The sequence below is a fragment of the Spermophilus citellus genome (genome assembly GCF_964194105.1).
Source record: "Spermophilus citellus genome assembly, chromosome: 6".
Taxonomy (NCBI): domain Eukaryota; kingdom Metazoa; phylum Chordata; class Mammalia; order Rodentia; family Sciuridae; genus Spermophilus; species Spermophilus citellus.
Window position 1 is genome coordinate 11878283 of NC_138187.1, and position 18592 is coordinate 11896874.

An 18592-nucleotide genomic window follows, 5' to 3' on the forward strand; every position below is an offset into this window, starting at 1 on the left:
TGTGTTCTTATGCCCAAGCCTGGCAGCCCTTATGGTCAAGAACTCCGTGTGGGAGGCCCTTGGTACACAGTAGGCACTAAGCAAACACCCCCTTCACCCCTTTCCTCCTCCTCTTCCTCTGCAGTTGCTGCTGGGAGTGACAGTCTCATTTTCCCCTCCGTGGAGCATTTTGGAGAGAGGGGCCGTCACCTGGGCGCTTAGAATCACATAAAATATTCCCTGGCGCACTCAGGAGTCCGGCCGCCGAGGCATTTGGCAGGGAACGCGGTGAGTTATCACAGCGCGCTCTCTGCAGCGCCGGGTCATGCAAATATTTATTGCGAGTGTTAAATAATAAATGGAACAGCCTGCCCAATGGTAAATCTGTCATGTTCGGTTTCAGCCTGGCGTTGTGACGGCTCTGGAACGGTGGCCCGTTTCCCTGCCTCGCCTGCCCTCCAGAGGGGCTTGCGGGCCTCCAGGGGGGGTTCAGCAGCTGATCAGACACCTGGAAGCCAGAGGGGCGGCGGGGGAGGCTCAGCACCAGAGGCTCAGCCAGGCGTGGAGACTGGCAGGTGAGGCCGGGCTGCTGCCCAGGATTCCAGGCAGGGAAAGCCGGCCCCTCGCAGTCCAGCTGGTGCCCCGGCTCTCCCGATGTCCACCGTCCACATCTGGAGTTGTCCTTAAACACATCCTGGTCGCTTTGGAAAGTGGAGTCGGTGTCCTGCCTGCTTCTCCAGCCGTGTCGTGGGTGGTGAGGGAGGCGTGAGCCCGGGTGACAGACGCAGGCCCCCCACCCCAGTGGGGGAGGTTCCCGGCTCTCACCGTCTGTCATTTCACCACGTGGAGCTGGGACACGCCCATCTCCAGCCGATGCCTCTGCACAGGAATCTCGCCAGCACCGTGGGTTGTGTGACCTGGGAGCACCTCCGGCTCTCCATCTCTGACACGGGGGACACTGTGGAGCCCAGCTCACAGGGTGCATGTGACATCCTGGGGTGACAATGTAGCAGAGTGCCTGGACTCGGTGAATGATGGGCCAACGCTAGCTCTAGAGGCTCACAGAGGACCAGAGAGGAAAGGAGCCCAACCTAGCGTCTCCCGGGGTGCACCATCCCGGAGCCTCGGGTGGATGGGGCTCTGGCCACTCGGCCACTGAGGGCAAAATCAGGCCTCCCACCTGGTGCCAAGTGGCTCTAAGATCTGCGCCACTGCGAGTGTGGAGCACAGGCCTGCCCTGCCCTCTGGCCCAGGGAGGGTGGTGTCCCCAGGGGCCAGGGGTGCAGAGGGGGTTCGGAGGGGTGCCAGGCAGGAAGTGGCTCTGGCAATAACGGTGGACCCTGAAGGGGGCCCTGAGGTCAGTTCATTCGATGGCTCAGCCATGGGGCAGGGGATCAGGCTGCCCTCCCACCGCACAGGCAGCTCTGGTCCTCGGGTGTGTGTCTCACGGTATCTCAAGATGACCACAGAAAAGGGAAAGAGCCCGGCCCCACTGTCCCTCCCCAGGACCACCTTCCCAGAAGCTCCGGCCGACTTTCCCTGGGTCTCATTGGTTGGACCTGAATCACAGGCCCCCTGCCTAAGCCCGTCACCCCCAAGGGAGACGGAGTCACCAATGGGCTTAGAGCAGCGGTTCCCGTGTCCGCCCAGGCTGGCCGGAGCACCATGCTGGAGCCTGACTCAGGCGGCCACTGTCCATGTCAGTCAGTCCCCAGTGCCTCAGACGGACACCAGGCCTGACAACCTCTGGGGGGTACACGAGTGAACTTGTTTGGAGACTGATTTGCATTTTATATGATTTTTCCGTGTGATGAGACCGCATTGTGCTTTTGGCTTTTTTCTATCCACTTAAAGGTGTAAGAGCTAATTTTGATTCCTAGGCCACAGGGAAGCAGGTGGGGTCAGAGCTGAGACCCCAAGTGGCCCACCCTTGTCACGGCTGATCAAGAGCACCCCTGAAACGGGGATCTCGGCTTCCCTGGACACACGGAGAGCCCCCATTCCGCAGGAACCTTGGGTTTGATTGACAAGAAGAGAGGCAGACCTGCTGGGTCCCCTGTTCTCCCCACAGAAGCCACATCCCGGCCCCCAGGGCCCGCTGACTCGAGGCCACAAGTTAAAGTCTCGCCTTGGCTTTATTCCTCACGTAGAGTTTCCATCTTTCACTGAAGATCGCCTTCCTTGTCCTGAGAACCCTGGGCGTGATTTGTTCCCTCACCCCAAATTTCAGCCCAAATTCCCAGGTGGCATCAGCGCACGACAAGGTGACTCTACATGGTGGCCAATGTGCCGTTTCAAGTTTCCGGCATGTTCTTTGTGACTCTCTGAGACAAAATTCCCTGCTACGATTTTACAGATGGGGTGGCTGGTGACCGTCCTGCGCCCCGACAGACCTGGCTTCCCTGAATGTGTACGCCCGTGTGACAGGTGAAGACACTGAGCCACAGCGGGTCGCTACCAGGGTCACCACTGGAGTGACCATCAAGCCCAGGCTGGGGCCCAGGCTGCCGAGTCCCCGGACTCAAGATTGGTGATCTCAAGAGACCCCGCGTGAAGGCGCAAACGGAGCAGGTTTGGAGGCCCCGGCTCTGCCCCTCCCCTGGCTCCCTGCCCTCCGATTCTTTTTAAGTGTTGGGAGCTTTTGTGTTATTTCTGCCGCTCTCCACCTGGTTACGTGGGAGCCACCTCTGAATTTTAGAACCGCCACTGACCTCCCCAAAGGGGCAGCTGCCGTGTTGCGTTCCTCCCTCCGGCTCCCAGAGCACAGGCCTGGAGCTTCTGTGGTGGGGCGCGTCCCCCTCCCACCCTCACCTGGAAGCCCCACGCCCTGAAGTGACGGCGCGAGGAGGGGGGCTTTGAGAGGTGGTTAGGTTTGGCTGGGGTCATGAGGGGCCCTCAGTGATGGAGTCTGGGCGCAGTGGCGCACACCTGTGATCACAGCAGCTCCGGAGGCTGAGGCAGGAGTTCAAAGTCAGCCTCAGCAACTGAGAGAGGCCTGAGCAGCTCAGTGGGACCCTGACTCTAAATAAAACACAGGAAGGGCCGGGGCTGGGGCTCAGTGGTCAGTGCCCCTGAGTTCAGTCCTTGGTACCAGAGGGAGAGAGAGAGACCTGAGATTCATCTCCCCCTGACCATGGGGCAGGGCCAGAAGGCGGCCATCTGCGCCCCTGGGACAGAGCCCTCCATGAGCCCACGCACGCGGCTCCTGGACTTGGACTCCCAGCTCGAGAGCTGCCTGTTTCCTGAGCTTCCCAGTTGGTGACATTTTTTTTTATGGCAGCCTGAGACCAAGCGCAGCAGTCTGGCCTGTTGGAGCATCACCTGTCTCAGAATAGAGGGTGGCAGGTGACAGCTCTGGAGTGTCCCCATTTGGTGTCCTCTTCCCTTCACACCCAGTCCCTCCAGGTCAGGTGGTGGGGCACCCAGTGGGGGAGGGGGAGGGTTGGGAAGTCACAATGACGATCCGTCATTGTTCCTGGCGTCTCTGTGAGAACCTGCTGGACGGAAGGCCCGGAGGACATGGCGTGAGTGGGCAGGAGGCGTGGTCCTCCTTCAATAGGGTGTCTGCAGTGGGGGCTTCCGGGTCACTTCTTTGCCTCGGGTCAGCATTGCTGAGACACTCAGCCTCCCTCTCCTGGTCCCTGGTGGTCACTGTGGCCCTCACCTCTTGTCCTCTGACGAGGTACAAGGACAGGGTTGGCCAGTGATGGTGTGTGTGATGGTCTCTCAGAATGTCGGCTGGGGCTGCAGTCAGTCTGAAGGCTTGACCCCAAGGGGCGGGTGTCAAGCAGATGGCTGGCCATTTAGAGTCGCTGCCGGCTGGACAGCCTCTTACTCTGCACGTGGCCTCTTCAAGGGCCGCCCGAGTGTCCTCATAGCAGCTGTGTCCCCCAGATTGAGTATCCAAGACAGCGCGGAGGGAGCCAGCCTCCGGGTCTGTGGGCTCCAAGCTCCACTCCTCCACGCTGCACTCCTTCGGAGCCCGTCAGGAAAGTGGGCTCTGGGGAGGGGCACTGGGCTCTGTCCCCTGCAGCGAGGCTTCCAGAGAGCCCCAAGATACATTTTAAGACCCCCACGCTCTTGGTCCACCTCTCTCCCATCAGAGAAGAGCTTCCCAGGGAGCGCCTCCCTCAGAGGCTCCTTCTACCCCACGGGCTGGATTCGGATCACTGCCCACCCCCTAAAGGACCGATCCCAGCTTCCCTGAGATAAGAATCCCTGAGCAGAACTGGGGTTCCATGAGCAGGAATTCAGTGGGGAGGGGGGCTTTGGGTGTCTCTTGACAGCGTCTGCTGCAGTCTGAGCTTTTGATCTTTGGGTTTCTCTTAGCAGTTATGTAAAAATGTGGTTTCGACTCATAATTGGAAAATAAGCTCTCTGTGGTTCAGAGAAGGGGGTAGTTCCCCCCAAGGTCACACAGCTAGTAAGGTGCGGGGGAGAGCCCAGCCCATCCAGCTCCGAGGCCGACCCTCCTTCCGCCATACTGACCATCCCTCAGAAGGGTGCTGCTCCAGCCGGGGAGGTGGGAAGTACACAGGGGACCTTTGGTAATTGGGGGGACAGATTTTGGTTGTCCGTCGGGGTGCTACTGGCCTTCTGTAGGTAGAGGCTAGGGATGTTGCTGGACACCGCAGAGGGCACAGGACAGCCCCCGGAACACAGAATGGCCTGGCCACGGCCACTTGCTGAGGCTGAGTCCCCTGGGGGCAGTTCCCCGAGTGCTCCAGGCCCAGCCTGGTCCAGCGCATTCGTGGCGCTCAGCAGGTACCGATGAGCTGTGAGCAAACCTGTGACCCTGGATTCCAGAGTCCCTGGGTCACAGGCTTGGAGAAGCTCAGGGCAGTGCTCCTCCTGTCCAGGACTCGCCAGCCCCGACTTCCCTGGGGTGCAGGAGGCCTGTGGAGATGTGGCCCTGTGTCCCCCCACCGCCTCCTCACCACTTGTCCAAAGTCCCCACTCATCCACTGACTGGTGGACAGAGGTCCACCAGGGTGGCCAGCTTTTCATCTTTGAGGCCATAATAATAGAGGGACGAGATACAACAATGCATCTCTGAATCTGCCCATTTCTAGATGGAGGGACCCCCTGGGGGTGACCATGTGACTTCTTTCTCATTCCTCGATCTGCTCTTTGTATGCAGTTGGTGCTCTGGGGCAAAGATGATGAAAGTTCTTTCTCATATCAAACTTCTTTCCCCAGAAGGTTGAGCCCCAGGACCAGCTGAGGAGAGGGCCCCAGCTCTGGGAGCCTGTCCTGAGCAGAGACGTGAGCCCCCCATTTGGAGTGGGGACAATGGCTTTTGCCCCTCGTGTGGCTCTTGTGAGGGCCTCGGGTGATGCTGGATGAGAACGTGCCTTTAACAGGATCAACAAGGACGTCCTGCTGCGCCTGCTGAGCACCTGCTGTGTGCCTGGCCCCGCGCCAACTGCAGGGTCCACAGGAGAGCTTTAGCTGAGTGGGGGCCGGAGGGGCTGGCGGGCTCCCTCTGGGTGGAGCGAGGAATACCTCTGCCCAGCCCAGCTCGGCGGAGTCATCCCGTGGCCCCCTCGCCTCTGGGGTGCCACTGATCCTGGTCTGACAGCTATTTTGGGGGTGCCCTATTCTCTCGGTTGGGGTCCCTCCTGCTGCAGGCTCTCCCATCCGCACAGGGAGCGAGGCTTATTTCTGTCCATCCATCAAATCTGTCTGTTCACCCACCATCCATTTGTTCCCACCCGTACGTCCCACCCATCTGTCCATCCACCTGCTGTCCTTGAATTTGGGAGCTTTGTGTTGAGAAGGGACGCCTTTTGGCACCCAGGAAGGCCGAGTCTGTAAAGGGGACTCCTCCTCCTATACCTGACTGCGCCTGGTCCCTGGCTGGGCCGGTCCTGTACTGGGGGCTCAATGGAAGCAGATTTTTCTCCATCTGTAAAGGACAGAGGTGCTGCAGCAGGAAGAAGAGTTTGCACGTCAGCACCGGGTTCTAGAACCTTCACATCGTGCTGGGTGCAGGGGGCTTTGGGGGGGAGCGTCCTCCTCCCCACCCTGTTCTCTGACCTGGGCTGTCCGTCAGGCTGGCCTGTGCCCACCTGCAGTGCCGTCCTCAAAGAGCAGGTGCGGGGAGGGCAGGTGGGTTGCATCTTGACCCTCGGGAGTGACAGCAGGCACGGGGTTTCTGTCTTGTTTCCTGGTCTCTTCGGGGTTGCAATCCTCGTGTTTTGGGGCTGCCCAAAACACAGGAAGTTGGGAGCGAGGTGACAGGTTTTGGCCTGCTACTCCGGGGCTTCCTGCCTCTGACCCACGGTCACGCTTCTCCTTCACCTTTCTAGAGTTCGGACCTTATTTCTGGAGCCAGGGCCACCTCCCTGGCCCTCCCTGTTGGCCTTTGTGAAGAGCTCCCTCTCTCTCTCTCTCTGGGGGACCTCGGGCTGCTGTGAGCGCTTGAGTCAATTCATCTCCCTTACGCTGCTGGAAACTTCCAGAACTCCTCTACCTACAGGTATTTGCACTACAGAGATGGTGCGCGAGGCCCGGATACTTTTGATGGGGTGGCTGCCATTTTTAATCTCTTCTGGTTGACGGGGTTGACCAGCAGCCTGGATGCCCGCTGCACTTTGTCTTAGGACACCGGCCCCATCAGCCACTGCCGTCGCTCCCTGGGAGGCAGGGTCCCTGGCTTCTGTCGGGGAGAGCTACTCCTGCCTTCCCCCATGGCCAAGTGCCACCACCTGGCTCTGCTGGGATCCCACCATCCCAGGTCTATCAGGGAGCCCAGTACCCTCTGTCTTCCCTGTCTCCTGCCGAGGACGGTCCCCGGACACCATCAGCACGTTCCTGCTCACTCCCCTAAGTGGCTGTCCCCTGGGGCTCCTGCAGAACGCTCTCCCCTAGCAGGTCTCCTGGGTCCACTGTGCCCAGTTTGCTGGGCCTCTGGTTTCCTTCCTCCTGGGTCTACCAGGGCTGCCCTGGCACTTCCACGGCTCTTCCTGGGGGCTGGTGCCCTTGTCCTGCCTCTGGACACCATCCTGAGCAGCGTGTTTGAGTCCCTCCTCACCAGGTCACCAGGTCCCGGTTCGTGGGGAGTGCTCCACAGGGGACTTCCTCATCCACTGTCTCGTTTGGCTCCCTGGGCCCACCGTGGCAGGATGGAGTCCCAGGTAACACCTGGCTCCTTGCAAGGACGTTCTGGCTTGTCCTGAAGAGACTTTTCATGTGGTCCTTTCCTTTCAGAGCTTGCTAGAATGTTCCTCAGTCTCAAAGAGGTGGCTCTAGTTTTTGGGTCTGGTGTCCAGGAGACGAGATGGGGATAGAGCCCAGGGGAGCTTTTGTCCCATAAGTTGGAGTTCTGTGCATCGTCTGGGGTGAGGTGGGGACCCCAGCCTTTAGTTGGGGGTGTGGGCTAAAGTTTGCAGAAGGGGGGGGAGGGGCAGGAGAATCTGGGGTTCCAAAGCCTCGAGTGAACTGTGCAGCTGGCCGCTCCCGACTAGGGCCCTGCTGGAGTTGAGACCGGAACCTCCCCCAGAGGTCCACCTCCTTTCCACTAACGCCTGGGCCTGATGGGCAACTGATGGGCAGCTGGTGGGCAGCCGAGCCACCTCTCGCTGCAGGAGGCAGTGACTCTGCTGCGGAGGACACCTGGGGCTCCTCAGCCCTCCTGGGCGATTCCGTCTCAGGCCTCCACGCCTTCTCTGTGGCACGGGAAGTCCTCAGGAATGGCCGCTGGAGTCCATTATCCTGACGATGCTACTCAGGGCTCGGACCAGAGCCAGGGGCCCAGCACCAACAGCTCAGGCGGCCCTTGCAGGCTCACGGGGGTGCAGGGGGCTTTCAGTGACTTTGAGAATGACCTTCCTCCATGTGGCCCCCAGGGTCCCGCTGGCCTCACCTACTCCTGGCCTCAGCGGTCACACCCACCTGCCCCCTGTGCCCATCCCCATCAGCACTGGTGAAAGGTGGGCAGTCACACCACCCTGGCGGGACCCGAGAGATTAGAGTCCCCTCTCCACCAGCCATGGGGCCCTGGTGCCAGCCGCGGTGCCCAGCTGCAGAGCCTGTTAGAGTCCAGCTGTGGGGACTGTGGCTGGCATGAGCCTCCCAGACAGAGATTCACCTGCAGGAAGCCGATGGGGGCAGCGCCCCGCAGGGGCCAGGCAGCAGGTGGTTCAGAAGAGAAGCCAATGGTGACCAGGTGTGATGGGTCCCCCTCGGAGCTCGAGGCTAGGATGAGCTCCGTGCCAGGCCCCTGCGCTGGACGTCCCTGGGCCCTGACCTCCCATCAAGAGAAATTTCTGGGGAGGGCTGGGCAGTAGGCCAGCACCCAGGCGGCTGAGCAGGATCTGGACAGGAGAGGGCCGTGCTCTGGCCACTCTCCTCTAGACGTCACCACCTGTGAAGGCGAAGACTGAACGAGCGGTGGCCGCTGGGCCCATGTGTCCCCTTCCTACGGTCACCTCACCCTCCACATGGCCTTGTTTGTCCAGGTCGACCCCCGGGCCAGGTTGATTGGCCCAGAGGAGGGCACCTCACTGAACCTGGCCTGTCTTTCTGGCCCCTCCATGATTGGTTCAGACTGAGGCACGAAACCCAGGTGACTGGTTCTCCCTGGGGTTTGTCTGTGTAGCAGAAAAGGCCGCCCAGCCCCTTCTCTGAGAGCGGGAGGCCCCTGATGCGGACACGGGAGCTTGGTTGGTTGTGTAAGATAGCGGTGGCCCACGTCTGTGACCCCAGTGGCTCCGGAGGCTGAGGCAGGAGGATGGCAAGTTCGAAGCCAGCCTCAGCCACAGCGAGGTGCTAAGCAGCTCAGTGAGACCCTGACTCTAAATAAAATACACAATAGGGCTGGGGATGGGGCTCCGTGGTCGAGTAAATCCCTGAGTTCAATCCAAAAGGGTTCAATTCCCCCAAAGAGTAATGTTCTCTTTTTCTATCCACGTGTGATGTGACACACGAGCACGTTTACTGTGACTTAAAATGACCATCGAGGGGCTGGGGGTGTGGCTCAGTGGATGGGCACTTGCCTAGCCTGTGTGAGGCTCTGGGTTTGATCCTCAGCATCACATAAAAATAAATAAATCAAATGAAGGTGTTGTGTTCATCTACAACTAGGAAATATATATATTTTTTAAAAAATTACAATTGAGCCATTTTACATGATGCGACCCTCTGGTCAGAATGCAGCCATTTAAAAATTCCCTAAGAGGTAACCAATCACAACGACAGCCCTTTTCGGGTGCCCTCCCCAATTTTAAGTTAGCTGATGGTGTAGATTAGGACCCTGAACTCCTCCTACAGAGCAAGGGGCATAAGAGCAGGTGGGCTGCTGCCTAGGTGTGCTCGCTGGCCAGATTCTCTCTGGTGACACACCGTTTTGCAGAAGAAGTTTTGCCTTGCTGACCCCCTTCTGAGCACATGTTTAATTTCTTGGGCACCCGGTATTTCTAAAGTTGGGAGAGGCAGTGTGAGAGAGAAACCTGATGGGCAGGCAGAGATGAGTCTGGGAGGCCTCCAGGGCTCTGGATCCAGCTGTTCCTGAAGCCAGTATCAAACTGTAAGGGCTTCTTTTAAATGTGGCTCATTTCAATTAATGAGTCCCTGTGAGGCGTGGCTCAGGAGGCTGCAGACTGGGGGCCCAGGGGCTATTGTCAGCCCTCAAACACACTTTGATGTTTAAAAACTTCTCTTCACCCCTGGGGGGTTTACATAGCAGCGGGACTTTGGTTTCTCTTAGAGCGTTGGAAGGTCTGGCTCACTGCGTCCACGTTCCTAGGTGGAAACAATCTGTGGGTACAAGAAGGAGCTGTTGTCCCCACCTTCTAGTGGGGCACCCCCTCCGGGCTGCCCAGACCCCACCCTTCTGAACGGTTGGTGGGTACCACGTAAGAAGAAGCTGGACGGTTGTGTGGCCTTTCCTGACCCGGTCCACCCTCAGGTTCCCAGAGGGGTCAAGGCACCCCACCTGGTGGGTCTCGGAAGCCTACAGCTCTGAGGTGCCAGGGCTTTGTGAATGTCACCATTGCTGACAGCGGGGAGGAGAACATGAAATCCGGCCCCTGCTCCCCCGTCCCCAGGCCCACAGGGCACTTGTGCCACTGTGACGGTGTCGGTCACAGACGTCGACAGTGGTTACTAAAGTACGTCCACTCGCAAGTCGAACGTGTTTGCCGTGTGAAATCAGATGAGCAGCAGAAGTGACCCCTGGGCACGGCCTGCCTCACACCTCCCCTTCCGTAAGTGGTGGCTTTTCTCTGGGCTCAGAGTCAGCAGCAGGGAAGGACAAAACGTCCCCTCTGGATTGTCGAAGGTGTGACGGGTTAGTCCAGCTGGTGTCCTGTCGTCCCCCGCCGCTCTGGAGCGTAGACCTGGGAGGCCAGCGGTGTCCCCAGGACACATTGCCCCCGTCTCTTAGCCACACCAAAGCCCCCGCGAGCCCAGCTGAGGTCAGCCGCCGCCTCCTGCCGTGCTCTGCAGGTGGGCTGCGCCTGGACACAGTGGCTTTATGTAACCATGTGTCGGTGGCTCCCATGTCACAGTGGCTTGTTTAACGTGTGTGCTGTTTCCTGACCCCAGGGACTTGTCTTTGGGTCCTTGTTCCTTCAAAGGGTGTTACACCATTTAGGACAGATTGTGGGCCTCTCGAAGCCCAGTTTCCATACCTGTAAAATGGGATAATGACAAAACTGGCGCAAAGATAATAACTAAGGGGAACAGTTAACAGTCTATGGAACAGCTCCAAGCACAGACTGCCCCTGGTGACCTTGAAACCTGTGAACTGAAATCACATGACCTTATGTTTTACTGCCTGAGCCCCCTTTACCTAAAAAAGGCAGATTCAGAGAATGACCTGGAAGTTTTCAGCTCATCAGTGTTGTCCTCTAATGGGTCCACCTGGGTTTTAGGATAAAGACCCAAGTCCTCCATGTGGCTTGCAGGGGCCTCCAAGGCCAGGGTCCTGTTCATCTCTCCAGTCTTGCATCCTACTCCCTAGCACACTGCCCCAGGGCCCTTGCACATACTGTGCCTTCGGTTGACCCCCCTTGGTCCACTACCTACCACTTCACTTCAGGGCCCAGATGCTTCCTCCGAAGCCTGCCATGACTCTCCACACGTCAAACCTCTTCTTTCCCTACAGAGACCCACTGTGGTTTCTGATTATAGGTTCACTATCCTCTGCTAGACCGTGAGCTCCATGTGGGCAGGAAGCAAACCTGCAGGCTGCTCCCTGTGGGGTGCCCACCACCCAACACCGCAGCCGGCCCTCAGTGGCCGATCACTGAGTAACACTTGGCTGAAGAGATGGCGGATGAGTGACTTGCTACTTTCAGGGCATGACACTTGCCCGGGATGGGGGAGAAACACCCTTTGAAGGAAGAAGGACCCAAAGACGGGTCCCTGGGGGACAGGAAACGGCAAGTTGGGGCTCAGGTGCACCTGGGCCTGGGAGGCGGACCCTGGGTGTGCGCATGCACAGTCCCCCCGGCCCCCAGCACGCAGCTCTCAGGGCTGAGTCCTCTCTGAGAATAGACCTGCTGGGTGTCGGGGGTCTTCCCTCCCACCCAGCCACCAGCCCCTGGACAGTGGGTGCCGGGGAGTAGGTGGCCTGACCCACCTGAGGACTCTCACAGGATCGCCCCTAGGTTCCCGCCTGCTGTCGGGAACACTCCTTAATAAGGCCACATCAGATCTCCCGGCAAGGGGCACCTACTCTTGATACATCTGGGGAGGAAACAGAGAAGACTGGCAAGAGAAACTCAAAGTCCACCCGTGTTCTACGCCTGGAGATGTGACTGTATTAACATCTTGGTGCATATGTTTCCTTTAAAAAATATTGTGTTTCTCTGTGTGTGTTCTATTTATGCTAGATTCTAATTTGATTTTTTCCCCAAGTAGCAAATTCACAATGAAGAGAAAATGTGGAGGAAATGGGTCCCCTCCTCCGGGGAGGGCCCAAGAGCAGGGCCCTGGTGCCGAGAGTCAGGAGGCAGGTCCCCGAGCCCTGGCTTCTGCTTATTCCCTCCGTGGGTCTCTCTGGAGTGGTCAGCAGGTGCCAGGTGCTGAGCGAGGCTGCCGGGATCTTGATACCACAAAAGTGACCTCATTCAGAAGCTGTGACATCCCATTTATACACGTGAGGTGCTCGGCCCAGAGCAGGCTCAGGAGACCCGCAGGCTCAGGAGACCCGCAGCCCCAGCGATCAGCGTCAATTACTTTTCTGGATCCTCATCTGCGGGTCCTGATCGTTATCATGTTGCCAAATCAACACAAGAGACAGGGAGCTGATTTTATTTTTTTGCGACACCCCATGTCCACATAGATGATCGCTGTAAACATTTGAGATTCCCTTAAATTCATATATAACTCATTGAAGGTGAGCCCTATATGGCCCAGTATCAGTGAGGTGCCCTCTGCCACAGTAACTATGGCTCTGCTGTGTGATGGGAAAAACCTCCTTGGGGCGTCAGGGTACGTGACTGCTCCTTCAATATCCTGGTTCTCAGAGGACCTGCCCTCAGGCCATCTTTATTACCACTTTATTTTTTTCCCCATAACAACAGAGAAATGATGGTGAGGAACTGGGAGGGGACACTTTCCCTATAAGATGAAACAGCCAAGTTCAGAACGTGACATTTTTATTTGCCTTATAAATGGGATGGAGACAGCATGGAGGGTGTGTGGATGAAATGAAGAGCTCTGTTGAGCAGAAAACCCAACCATCCACCTTCGAAGAGGCAGGAGCCTCCTCAACGGAGGGGGCCGGTGGGCGTGGGTGACTCTCGTTCCCTGTAGAAGGACCGTGGGCTGCGTGTGCCCATCTCCTGGGTCCAGGCCATGCATCTTCTTAATTCATCCAGCATAGGGTCCTCCTGGGACCTATGCGTTTTTCGAGAATCTACAAAAAAAATGTTTGAAATCTGAAAAAGAAATGATGCGTTCCAGGATGCAAAACAAACAAACAAAAAAACCCAAAAATGGCAAAATTGCCATGAACGCACGTGTGAAAATCACCCACGAACGGTGCTACTTTGTCAACATCACTAATTGGTAAATTCAGTGTTCACAGAGATTTCATTACATCTGAAAATGTGCATCGTTAGAATTCTCACTTTCAAGAGCCTCTGAGGAGGTACAATTGCCCAGAAATCACATCCAATCAAAAATTAAATGAGTCGCTTATTGCCAAAATAATTTCAGGAGCAAAGTTTAAAAATTTTCTCAAAAACATTTCTAGTTAAAAAAAATCTATTTCATAGGAACTGTAGGCATCTTTGTGCAGTCACCCCTCGATATCCTCTGGGGCTTGGTTCCAGGACCCACCTGGGCCAGAACCCACAGGTGCCTAGGGCTTGTACGGAACCTGGAATAGAATTGGCACAGGGTCTATGTGAATCCTCCTGTGTACGTCAGTCCTCTTTAGATGACTTTTGATGCCTAATACAAAGTACAGTTCATGTTCAGGAATCATGGTGAGGAGAGATCTGCATTTGTTCAGTACAGACACAATTAAAAAATATTTTGGCTGGGGCTGTCGCTGCGTGGTAGAGTGCTCACCTAGCAAGTGTGCATATTCCTGGGTTGGAGCCGCAGTGTGTAAAAGAAAGAAAATATTTCTATCTGAGGTTGGTTGAATCCACAGGTCTGGAACCCAGGAATGTGGAGGACCCACTATGATATGTTGGAAAGGCTGGACCTCCGGAAATAAATGTGTGTAAAGTGTATAAAATTATTAAAAGGGACTTGTCATCCTTCTACCCCATCAATCCACAAAACAGGTTGGGCAGAAGCTATCTCCAAGGGTGGGTTATTGTTCCCCATGATTCCATTCCCTTCCCAGATCTCTCCGTGGCTGGCCGGGCCAGGGACTTGCTTTGCCCTGATGGTGGTTGCAGTGCACTCCTCCACCTCCAGGCTATTAACTGACTTTCTCTGACCAATGGGATGTGAGAGGACACAAGCCTTGTGAGAGGTTTGATCTGTGCTGGTGTGACTGGGTTTGCCTTCTCCTCCTGAGAACAGCGTGCCTTAGTCAGTCACTGGTGGCTCTTAGCTCACAGTGGGTCACTTGCCTGGACCTTCTTGGTCTACAAACTGTTCTGGGAATTGAATGCCCTGAAAACTTTTTTTTTTTTTGACCTGAATAAACCTGTCACTTGAAGAGCTCTGGCACCCGTGGGGACTTCTGGGGAGAAGGTGCATCTGTTTGCATAAGGGATTCAGGTGATTGATGGCAGGACGTGGGTCAGAGGCCGTGCAGTAGTAGCTTGCTCTCCCGTGGCAGGTGGCTTGGTTTCAAATCCTGCTGCATCACTGATTTGCCTGTGAGGTTGGGTAGGAGTTTGAAGTGCTGAGTCTCAGGGTTCACATCTGTAAAATGGGATTATGTGATGATTATATTACGTGTGTGTGTGTGTGTGTGTGTGTGTGTGTGTGTGTGTTGCTCAACCAAGGGCCAGGAATGGATTAAGAGCTCAAAAAACAGAGTCATTAGAAGCAATTATTCCAGCTCCTTATTTATGAGATTTGGAGCTCCATCTGGATGGATGGGAATGTTTCCAGCGGATATCTACTGGGAAGAGAAATGAGAACTTAGAAATATAATTACCTCAAAGGAGAAGAGCACCCCAGCTGGGGACCCAGCCTAACACTAGATTAAAGATAGATGAGGTGGTTGCAGGTAGCTCTGCAGCACAGGGCCCTGAAGGCCCTGGAAGGGAACCGGATGGAAGTCTGAAGCGTCCACCTGTGAGCTCAAGGAGCTGGCAGCTGGCTGCTGGCGTGTGGGGAGGACCTCGGAGTCCATGTCCGGCTGGATGGTGGGTCCTGCTGTTCCAGCCTTGGGTGAAAGCACCCAGCTGCGCTGAACCAGCTTCCAACAGCGACACCTTGTGGCAGCCCTGGGAACAAGGGGAGGTGGGAGTGGGTGGCCGTGAAGGGGCGGGAGTCCCAGGTTTCTGTCTGCCTGGAATTTGGAAGTGACCTTGGGATTAACTAAATCTTTAGTGTTTTGGGGCCATGAGAAGGAGATGTAGAGGGGGTGTTTGGGACTTTATGCTCCTGCATCTCTCTCTCTCTCTCTCTCTCTCTCTCACAGGAGCTCAATCACCCCCCGCCCCCAGTCCATGATGAAGGTCACATTGGTTTCCCCGATGGCTCAGGACGCCAGGTGCTGGGCACACCGATGCCCGTCATACCGCCTGTCTCAGCCTCTGTCCCTGGATCCTGCCACACTGGTGTCCATTCATTTCTGTGACCAGGCCCAGGTGTCCCCACGTGAGACACTGTGGAGTGCAGGGCCCTCTGCCTGGTGCTGCTCCCCCACCTGCACATGGCCACCCTCACAGCGGCCGACTTGCTCCAGAGGTGCGGACCTCCCAGGCCCTCTGCCCAAGGTCGCTGGCCCCCAGCATCGGGGCCACCTTCCCAAGATGACCCTGGTTACCCAGGGGTCTGCGTGTTCAGTGGCTGTCCCTCCTGAGGACTCTGGTCGAAGCTTCCTGGCCTCTTCAGATGACCGTGTGGCAGTGCCAGGGGCACGGATGCCCCCTGCCTCTACATCTCCTTCTCATGGTCACACCCAAGACTCTCGAGCCAGGGACACAACAGTCCTCTGATGTGGAGGGTCTCTAAGGGGCCAGGCAAACGCATCACACTGATGAGATCAGTTGTCAATTAAGGAGTTATTTTTCCCATGTTAGGGGCTAGATTAATTAGATAAAACTCGAGGAAATCTAATTTACTTAGTAAATTATTCTTTGTTTTTTTTAAAAAAAGAGATTTTGAAGCCCAGTCATGGTTTCCATGAGCCGCGGAGGCACGGGGACAGGTGGCATTGCTCTTCAGTGGAACGATCACCTCATGCCTCCATCTCATGCTCTTTATAGTTTACCTTTCCTCGTTTCTAACTCTCTGTGCTGGTTTGAATATTCAAGGGCCTCACCAGGTGGCCGAACAGATTTGACACAGCGATGGTGTTAGATGCAAATGAAGCAGAGCTTCAGAGAGGATGTCAGTTGTAAATTAACTGGCTGCTAAGAGGCTGAGGGCAGAGTGGACATAGGCATTGGAGCCTTGTATCAGCTGGGACTCTTGTTCACAAGGGAGAGAAACTTGGCTCGACCTGTGCAAAAAAAAAAAAAAAAAAAAAAAAAGAAGGAAAAAAAAACTTACTGGTTTGGGAAATTGGGAAGTTCAAGGATGTGTGTGCATTAGCTTCAGGCATGGCTGGATCAAGGGTTAATTGTTAATTACAAGCTCCAAAAGAAAGGGTCCTGTCTGTCCAATTTGTTGCTCCATGACTCTATCCTGTGGGACAGTTCCCAGCACATAGTAATAATAATAACAAAATTACCATGCAATTTGTATGGATATGGCTGTGTTCTACCTGTATTAACTCCCCTACGGCTCTCCATGAGGTAGATAACCATCAATTTTACTGCCGGGTTTTCTAAGTGGGGAGACTGAGGCACTGAGAAGTCAGTAGCTAATGAGCCTGGGTTGGGATTTGAACCTCAGTCCTTTTGCTGTGGCTTCTGTGCTCATAACCATGATGCCATATGAATTCTGTAAAGAGCTGTTGACTGAGTGAGTTAGTGGATCACCATAGAGCTCACCGGGCCCAGAACACTCGAGAACTAGCAGAGAAGAGGCAAGTTGGGCAGCCTCTGTCCCCTGTATCCTGTCAGCTGGGACCAAGTGGCCTTCTGTCCCAGGATTTGGCACATTGGACCCTGACCAGTGCAGCCCTGGAGGGTTGGGTGAGTCCCACACAAGGTTTTCCCACTGCGTCAGGAGTTTGAGGGTCCTGGATAGATCTCGACCTGGGTTTGGAGACTTAACAGAATTACCTTCTGGACGGAGGGACCTGACGGAAGGAGGCGTCTTGAAGGTGCACACGTGCAAAGCCAGCTTCTCTTGCACTTCCTGGCAGCTTTGGGGTGGAGGCCCGACCCCCGGAGCCTGCCGGGACCTGTGTGGGAAGACAATGTGCTGGTGCAAGACCTTTTAAGTTCCAGGTGGGTATCAATGCTGTCCACCAGGTATTTCCAGGCCTCCGTCCCCTGGACACATGCAGGAGCCTCTTTCTACCCACTCCCCAAGTCACACATGAGCGTGTGCCGGGGTTTGGCCACTGACGTGCAGAAGTGATGGCTGTCTCTCTGGGGTGGCAGCTGTAGAGCCGGAGGCGCTCCACCAGGCCCTCTGTCTGCAGCAGACAGCATCTGCACGTGGCAGCTGGCACCTGGTCAGCCTGGGAGCCTGGGCCCCAGAATCAGGTCACCCCCGGGCAGGGCCTCGTCTCACTAGCCACGGGCACAGAGTATAAGAAATGAAAATTCCTTATCTTAACCTATTGCGATTCAGGGGATATTTGTTATACAGCACAGCTCTTACCCCAGGTCCCTAGAGTGTGACTTGGATGTCCTCCTGGGGGGTGCTCTGCCACCTATGAACTAGCCTCCCAGCCGAGGAACCCTAGAGGGGCTCCTAGCCCTCTCTCTGGAGGAGACGCTGGAGTCCCGGTCAGCGGGTCGATCTACCTGCCTCCACCCACTTTCTGCCTCCCAGGGCTGTTGGCTAGACAAACGTCCCCGTCAAGGTTCTGGGACGAAAGCTGATGTCCGGGTGCAGGAGCCGGGGAGCAGGGGATCGGAGCACTGAAACTGACAAAGCATCTCTCCCAGGCTGCAATGTGGAAGGTTCCAGAAAGCAGCAGAGCCACTTTAGAGGCTCACCAGACGGGTGGTCTGAAGATGTCTCTGGAGACCTGGAAATGGCGAGGGAAGCTGCTCAACTTAAATTGCAAAGGAAAAGAAAACCCAGAAAAACCAAACATAAGCTGCAACACTGGAATGTGCTTCCATCAACTGCAGGAACGTGGATCGCGGGAAACGGGGAAGCAGATCTGCTCAGTGTTGGCGGTCCTCCTCTGCCAGTGAGCTGAGGGTCAGTTGGTTTCCTTCCTTTGTATTCTCACATTCTTCCAATTTTTCTATGATGAATAGGGGTTATTTTTATAATAGAAAAGAGAAAAAAAACCACCAAGATAAATTATGTTTGAAAGCAGTTGCCCAGCCTTCAGAATTCGGCAAAAACAAGGGATGAAAACACAAAATAAGCAGGAAAAAAAAAGGGTTCTGGTTAAATGAGATACACAATTAAGCAATTTGCTTGGCTGCAAAATACCTCCTAGACAGACAATCAGCTCTGGGCAAGTCCGGGGTTTCAACAGCGTGTCTTACGGGGCACTTAGAGCAATTATTTTTTTTGGGGGGGGCGGGATTCTGGGCATTGAACTCAGGGACACGTGACCACGGAGCCACACCCCCAGCCCTATTTTGTATTTTTTTTAGAGACAGGGCCTCCCTGAGTTGCTTAGGGCCTCCCTGAGCTCCTGCCTGACACGATGGCTTGGATCCGAGGTTGTCCCCAGGCTGCTGGGTCAGTGCAGGGATGCTCCAGGTGGGACGCTTGGATGTGAGACCTGCGATCTGATCCGCCAGCCTCGTGGGAATGGACTCTCTGCGGGTGGGGGGGGGTGTTGAGGGGTGGGTCTCTGTGGACGGGCCCTGGAGGGCCTCTCCCCTTCCTTCTCTGGCCTCCATGAGCAGGAACAGGGCTCCTCCCCGACGCCCTTCCG